This window comes from Tursiops truncatus, chromosome 1, assembly GCF_011762595.2.
Source record: "Tursiops truncatus isolate mTurTru1 chromosome 1, mTurTru1.mat.Y, whole genome shotgun sequence".
Classification (NCBI taxonomy): domain Eukaryota; kingdom Metazoa; phylum Chordata; class Mammalia; order Artiodactyla; family Delphinidae; genus Tursiops; species Tursiops truncatus.
Genome location: NC_047034.1, coordinates 158,765,797 through 158,772,516, shown reverse-complemented (window position 1 = coordinate 158,772,516; position 6,720 = coordinate 158,765,797).

Below are 6,720 nucleotides of genomic sequence, written 5' to 3'. Positions count from 1 at the left end.
GCGCCACAACTACTGAGCCTGTGCTGTAGAGCCCGCGAGCCGCAACTACTGAGCCCGTGTGCCACAACTACTGAAGCCCGTGCGCCTAGAGCCCATGCTCCACAACAAGAAAAGCCACTGCAATGAGAAGCCCATGCACCACAACGAAGAGCAGTCCCCTCGGGCTTCCCTGGTGGCGCAGTGGTTGAGAGTCCGCCTGCCGATGCAGGGGACACGGGTTCGTGCCCCCGTCTGGGAGGATTCCACGTGCCATGGAGCGGCTGGGCCCGTGAGCCATGGCCGCTGGGCCTGTGCGTCCGGAGCCTGTGCTCCGCAACGGGAGAGACCACAGCAGGGAGAGGCTCGCGTACCGTAGAAAAAAAAAAAAAAAAGAAATTAATGGAGGGTTTCACTGGTGGCACAGTGGTTAAGAATCCGTCTGCAAATGCAGGGGACACAGGTTCGCGCCCTGGTCCGGGAAAATCCCACATGCCGCGGAGCAACTAAGCCTGGGCACCACAACTACTGAGCCTGCGCTCTAGAGCCTGCGAGCTGCAACTACTGAGCCCACGTGCCACAACTGCTGAAGCCCGCGCGCCTAGAGCCCGTGCTCTGCAACAGGAGAGGCCACCACAATGAGAAACCCACGCACCGCAAGGAAGAGCGGCCCCCTCTCGTGGCAACTAGAGAAAGCCCGTGCACAGCAATGAAGACCCAATGCAACCAAAAATAAAAATAAATAAGTAAATAAATTTTAAAAAAAGAAATTAATGGAGAAAATGTTAGGAATGCATATTAAACTTAAAAGTGCATCCTGTCTGTAGCCATTACATTGTAAGCAGCACCAAAAAAATTGAAGAAATAGTCCTCCAGCATTCAGAAACTATTTTCCAATTCCACAAAGAAGTCACATCATTGATGAATGAGTGAAGTTCTAACATAAGTCTTCACTGTTCTACTTTTGTGTCTTTAACAAAAGGGAAAATATCGACCATCATTTATGGTGGGTTTGTCAATTGCAACCATAGTTTGGCTAGGATATAACAGTTTGGCAAAAATCAACAAAAGCATTCTGTGAGAATTAATTGGCTATATGGAATTTACAATAAAGAGTAATGCATATTTTATTACTTTAAAATTGTACGTTACACATCCTTTATACAGTAAAATGTATAGTAAACATGTGTATATGTATATATGTACATGTGTAGATATACACACATGTACACACAACTGATTTCCCCCCAGACATTGTTTAACCTCCTGACTACATCAGAGGCAACAGTCTCACTCCTATGGGAATGGGCCATTGGATTTAAGGCAGTAAAGGCCTTCGATGCTGAGCGGCTGGAGGAGGCACTGAATCTGCCAAGGACGAGAGAATGACAAGGGTGGGCCTTCAAGGTCCAAGGAACTCCATGCATTGAGTGATGGGGAGAGCAGCAGAGGAGAGCAACAATGAGGGGTAGTGGTTGTAACAGCTTGAAGATAACTGTCTCAAGCTGGTATTACCCAAGGGCAGAAGAACAATGGTCTGGACGTGGCCACAGAGAGCCGACCCCTCATCTCCCACTGGCCTTTGTAGTACATGGGTCATGGGAGAATGAGCAGTTTTTGTTCCTTGAAGTTGCAGAGAAAACAGTGCCCTCAGGGGACAACTTGGTTTCAGTTAATAGTAACAGCTTCCACTTACTGAATGCAAGGGGAGTATAGCGCAGTGATATAATCAGGGTTTCTGAGTTAGACATTTCAGGTTAGAATTCTAGCTCTGCCACTTACTAAATGTGTGATACTGGGCAAGGTACTTACCCTTTCTGAGCTTCCATGTCCTAACCTGTAAAATGAAGGTAATATTATCTACCACTCAATAGATAATACACTTAAAACACTAAGCACAGTGCCTGGCACATGGTAAACTTTCAATAAATGTAAATACTATTTTGGCTTTGTAAGTGGAAAAGGAAGATACATAATTATATAAATACAATTATACATGGGGGTAAGGAGGGGAAAAGACATACCATATAATAATGGTTGTCCCTGGATGTCAGGACAATGAGGTTTTTTTTCTTCACATCCTCTGTATTTCCCAAAACGTCTAAAACAAGACAATTTTGACTTTCATTTTTTTTTAAAAATATTTTTTAAAGCAAGGAGTGTGCATAGGAAGAAAAATCATTAAAAAAAAAAAAAAAGAAGACCAGTGTTATCTCAGGGCATGAGAAAATAAAAGTCTTCTGCAGGATACGCAGGCCTAGCATCTGGGCAAATTATTGCAAAGGGCAGAACAAAACACTTGCAGGGTTTAGTATTTCCAAGTCATCCTTTTTCACCACTAAAAAAAATTGATAAGTTCAAAGGCTGTCTCCTCTTCTCTGTTTTCTGTCTCATCCTGTGATTTTTAGATTTCAAGAGGATTTGCAGTAATGAATAAAGGTGCTATAAATTAATCTAAACATGATTCAAATCTCTAATTTATGTATTCATTAAAATTTTACCTGTTATCAATCTTAGGGTTCCAGGTGTTAATGGCAACTCTAAGTGAAAGTCAAATATAATCATTTGCATAAAAGCATTAGAAGATGATTGGTATTTTCATGCAGCTGTGATCTATTCTGCACTTCTAGAGCTGAAAAAAAATGTTTCACGAAAAACATTTACCTATGCTAATCCTCATGAAATTGCAGAACATCCTCCAGTTTTCCATGTACTCAGTTACGTTTATAGCATTTTCATTACTGGAGTCACATTTCATATTTCCAGATTTTAAAAGGCATTACTATTGTGCACGCTTGAAAATTACGCTGATTTCCACACCATTCCTTGAATATTTGTGTTCTGTTCTGACAGGAAGATAGAGATTAACTCTACTTGTGTTAACAAATTCCTGTTTGTGTGTCTTAGCATGATTTGGGGAATATATTCCAATTTCAAGGGGCCTAAACTTGAGGTGTCCTAAAAAATAAGTCACAGGGCTTAAGCAGAAAAGAGTTTTCAGAAAAGTGATTTATCTATGCTGAATAAAAGCTGTAGCACTGCCAGCTCAGATCCAGTTATAATTGCTAAAGCATGTCCAGGCTGGTTATCTAATGGCTCTGCAAGAATTTAGGCCACGCATTAATGCACTGAAGATAAAATCAATTTGAAAATTTCTTAAATCAAATACCAATCCTGGAGTAATACTCTCTGTGCAGGAGAATCAGCCAACAGTAATAGGAAGCCAATTATAAACTATAAACCACTCTGCTCAAATGTCCTGGTTTGTTAGTGGTGGGGCCCATTACACACAGTTTGCACAAGTTGAAGCCAGTGGCTAGACAGAACTGCTGTACACAGACACATGTGCTCCTCTCTCCCCCGCCCCCAACATTTAACATAAAGATGCAGCTCAATTAATAGGTACTGAGTACAAAAACCCACAGCAACATGCTGAACATAAACATCTCGCCGTTCTACTCTAGCAGTACAGTCAAGCAGTTAGCAAAGAGCAGAAGCCTATGAAGATTAAATGAGATAATGCAAGTGAAATTCTGAGTCCAGTCATACTCAGCAGAAATTGGCTAGTAATATCTCCTTGTGCCTCCAACTTCCTGACTGCCCCAACACCAAATTAGCAAAGGAGACGGATGCCCCAACACTAAAAACACCTCTCCTGGCCTATTGCAAGCCATCAACCTACTACACATAAATGGTCTCTCAGCTTCTACTCTCTTCAATACATTCTCATTCATTCAACTGTTATTTATTGCATGCATAGTATAAATCAGCCACTGAGTTTACGTAAAAGGTATGGTCTCTAATTTAAGGATTTCTTGAATAAGCTTTTTAAGTATAGATCTGACCGTGCAATTCTTTGTTTACCAACCTCCAGAGGCTCCCCATTGCCCAGAATAGATTCCCAACTCAAGACTGATTCAGAATGACCTTAGTGATGCCTGGACATGGATACTTTGAATAAACCACATAGTTGAGTCTGATGTTTCCTCCTGATTAAAAACAGTAAATAAACTTTCAAATTTCTTGTTATGATATGCAATACCCTCTACGATATGACTCCCATCTTCCCAGCCTCCCAAAATCCACACAATTTGGCCTCTGCCTGAATTTCACCTTCATGGGACCTCCCTGGCGGTCCAGTGGTTAAAACTCCACGCTTCCACTGCAGGGGGACAGGGTTCGCTCCCTAGTAGAACTAAGATCCCGCATGCTGCGTGGCTCAGCCAAAATATAGATTTCACCTACACTGCTTGGAAAGTACTTCCACTGCCTTCACATAGCATTTGCACATAGCAGCCTCCTTCACCTTCCTCAGAGATCTTCCCTGACCATCCCACCTAACTCCACACATAACCCCAGTCACTAGCCCCTTACCTATTTTACTTTCTTCCTAGCTTCACAGTACGAACCACTATCTGAAAGTGTATTACTTATGTGTACCTATTTATTCTCTATCTTCTCCACTAGAATTTAAACCCTGTAAGGGCAACATCTGTCTTATTTGCCACCATATCCTAAGTGCTTAGAATAGTGTGTAGTATGTGGCAGGTGCTCAAATACCAAGTAAATCATCACTCTTCCTATAGGTGCTATAATCACAGCACTTAACATGATATTTGTATAATCCCTTCTAGTCAAGGCCCTACTGGTTATTAAGAAACTGATTCAGGGGCTTCCCTGGTGGCGCAGTGGTTAAGAATCCACCTGCCAATGCAGGGGACACAGATTCGAGCCCTGGTCTGGGAAGATCCCACATGCCACAGAGCAACCAAGCCCATGTGCCACAACTACTGAGCCCGTGTGCCACAACTACTGAAGCCCACGTGCCTAGAGCCCGTGCTCCGCAACGAGAAGCCATCCAATGAGAAGCCTGCACACCACAACGAAGAGTAGCCCCCGTTCCCCTCAACTAGAGAATGCCAGCGAGCAGCAATGAAGACCCAACTCAGCCAAAAATAAATTTTAAAAAGTGACTCAAAGTACTTCTAACAAAGATGTGATGGTAGAAGCCTGTGGAATTTCCTTGTTTCTATTTTCTAAGGTTTTTTTTTTTTTTAAAGTCTTAAGCGGAGAGTGAGGATGAGAAAGATGTTAAAATGTAAGAGTTTTCAAGGGGACAAAAAGAGTAAATGGGATAGAGAAACACAGTAGGATTGTCAGATGGTACTAAGGTCTACTTGAGATCATGACCTTAAACACAGAAACTGGGCTTCCCTGCTAGCGCAGTGGTTGAGAGTCCGCCTGCCGATGCAGGGGACACGGGTTCGTGCCCCAGTCCGGGAAGATCCCACATGCCCCGTAGCGGCTAGGCCCGTGAGCCATGGCCGCTGAGCCTGTGCGTCCGGAGCCGCAACGGGAGAGGCCACAACAGTGAGAGGCCCGCGTACCGCAAAAAAAAAAAAAAAAAAAACACAGAAACTGTTCCAGCAAGTTCAGTTGCGTAAGTGCAGAGAAGGCGGCATACTGAACTTAACCTAAAATGGAGTTCAACCAGACAAGTATAATGAAGCAACAGTTGGGGCAAAGCAATTTACTATGTAGCCAATAGTAACTCTAACACTGGACCACAGAATCTAAGCTGCATAATGAAGGACATGAGGTGAGAGTATCAGTGAATTATAAGTCACATAGTTCTGTAACCACTCACTCTGTTTAAGTCTACATATCTGGCTCCTCTTCTGGACTGAGGTCCTTCCTCCAAAGTGGGATCTGTGTCTTACCTTTTCATTCTTCGTACCTCACCACATGAATGTGTTATCTGGATGATGTTTTACCCATGGCTTAAAGGGAAATTTCCCACCCCCAAATCCGATATATAAACTTCCTCCTTTCTCACTGTTCTTCAAAGTGTTCAAGTAAAGTTTCAGTGCTTCATCAAAACCCTATGGTGGGCTTCCCTGGTGGCGCAGTGGTTGGGAGTCCGCATGCCGATGCAGGGGACACGGGTTCGTGCCCTGGCCCGGGAAAATCCCACGTGCCGCAGAGCGGCTGGGCCCGTGAGCCATGGCTGCTGAGCCTGTGCTCCGCGACAGGAGAGGCCACAACAGTGAGAGGCCCACGTACCGCAAAAAAAAAAACAAAAAACCTACGGTAGGACTTTCCTGGTGGCACAGTGGTTAAGAATCCAACTGCCAATGCAGGGGACACGGGTTTGAGCCCTGGTCCGAGAAGATCCCACATGCCGCAGAGCAACTAAGCCTGTGTGCCACAACTACTGAGCCTGTGCTCTAGAACCCACGAGCCACAACTACTAAGCCCGCCCACCGCAACTACTGAAGCCCACATGCCTAGAACCCCTGCTCCACAATGAGAAGCCACTGCAACGAGAAGCCCCCGCACCGCAATGAAGAGTAGCCCCCGCTCGCCGCAACTAGAGAAAGCCCGTGCACAGCAACGAAGACCCAACACAGCTGTAAATAAATAAATAAATAACCCTATGGTATAGGACTTCCGTGGTGGCACAGTGGTTAAGAATCCGCCTGCCAATGCAGGGGACACGGGTTCGAGCGCTGTTCTGGGAAGATCCCATGTGCTGCAGAGCAACTAAGACCATGTGCCACAACTACTGAGCCTGCACTCTAGAGCCCGCATGCCACAACTACCAAAGCCTGCACACCTAGAGCCCGTGCTCTGCAACAAGAGAAGACACTGCAATGAGAAGCCCACACACCGCAACGAAGAGCAGAACCTGCTCGACACAACTAGAGAAAGCCCGCGCGCAGCAACGAAGACCCAACGCAGCCA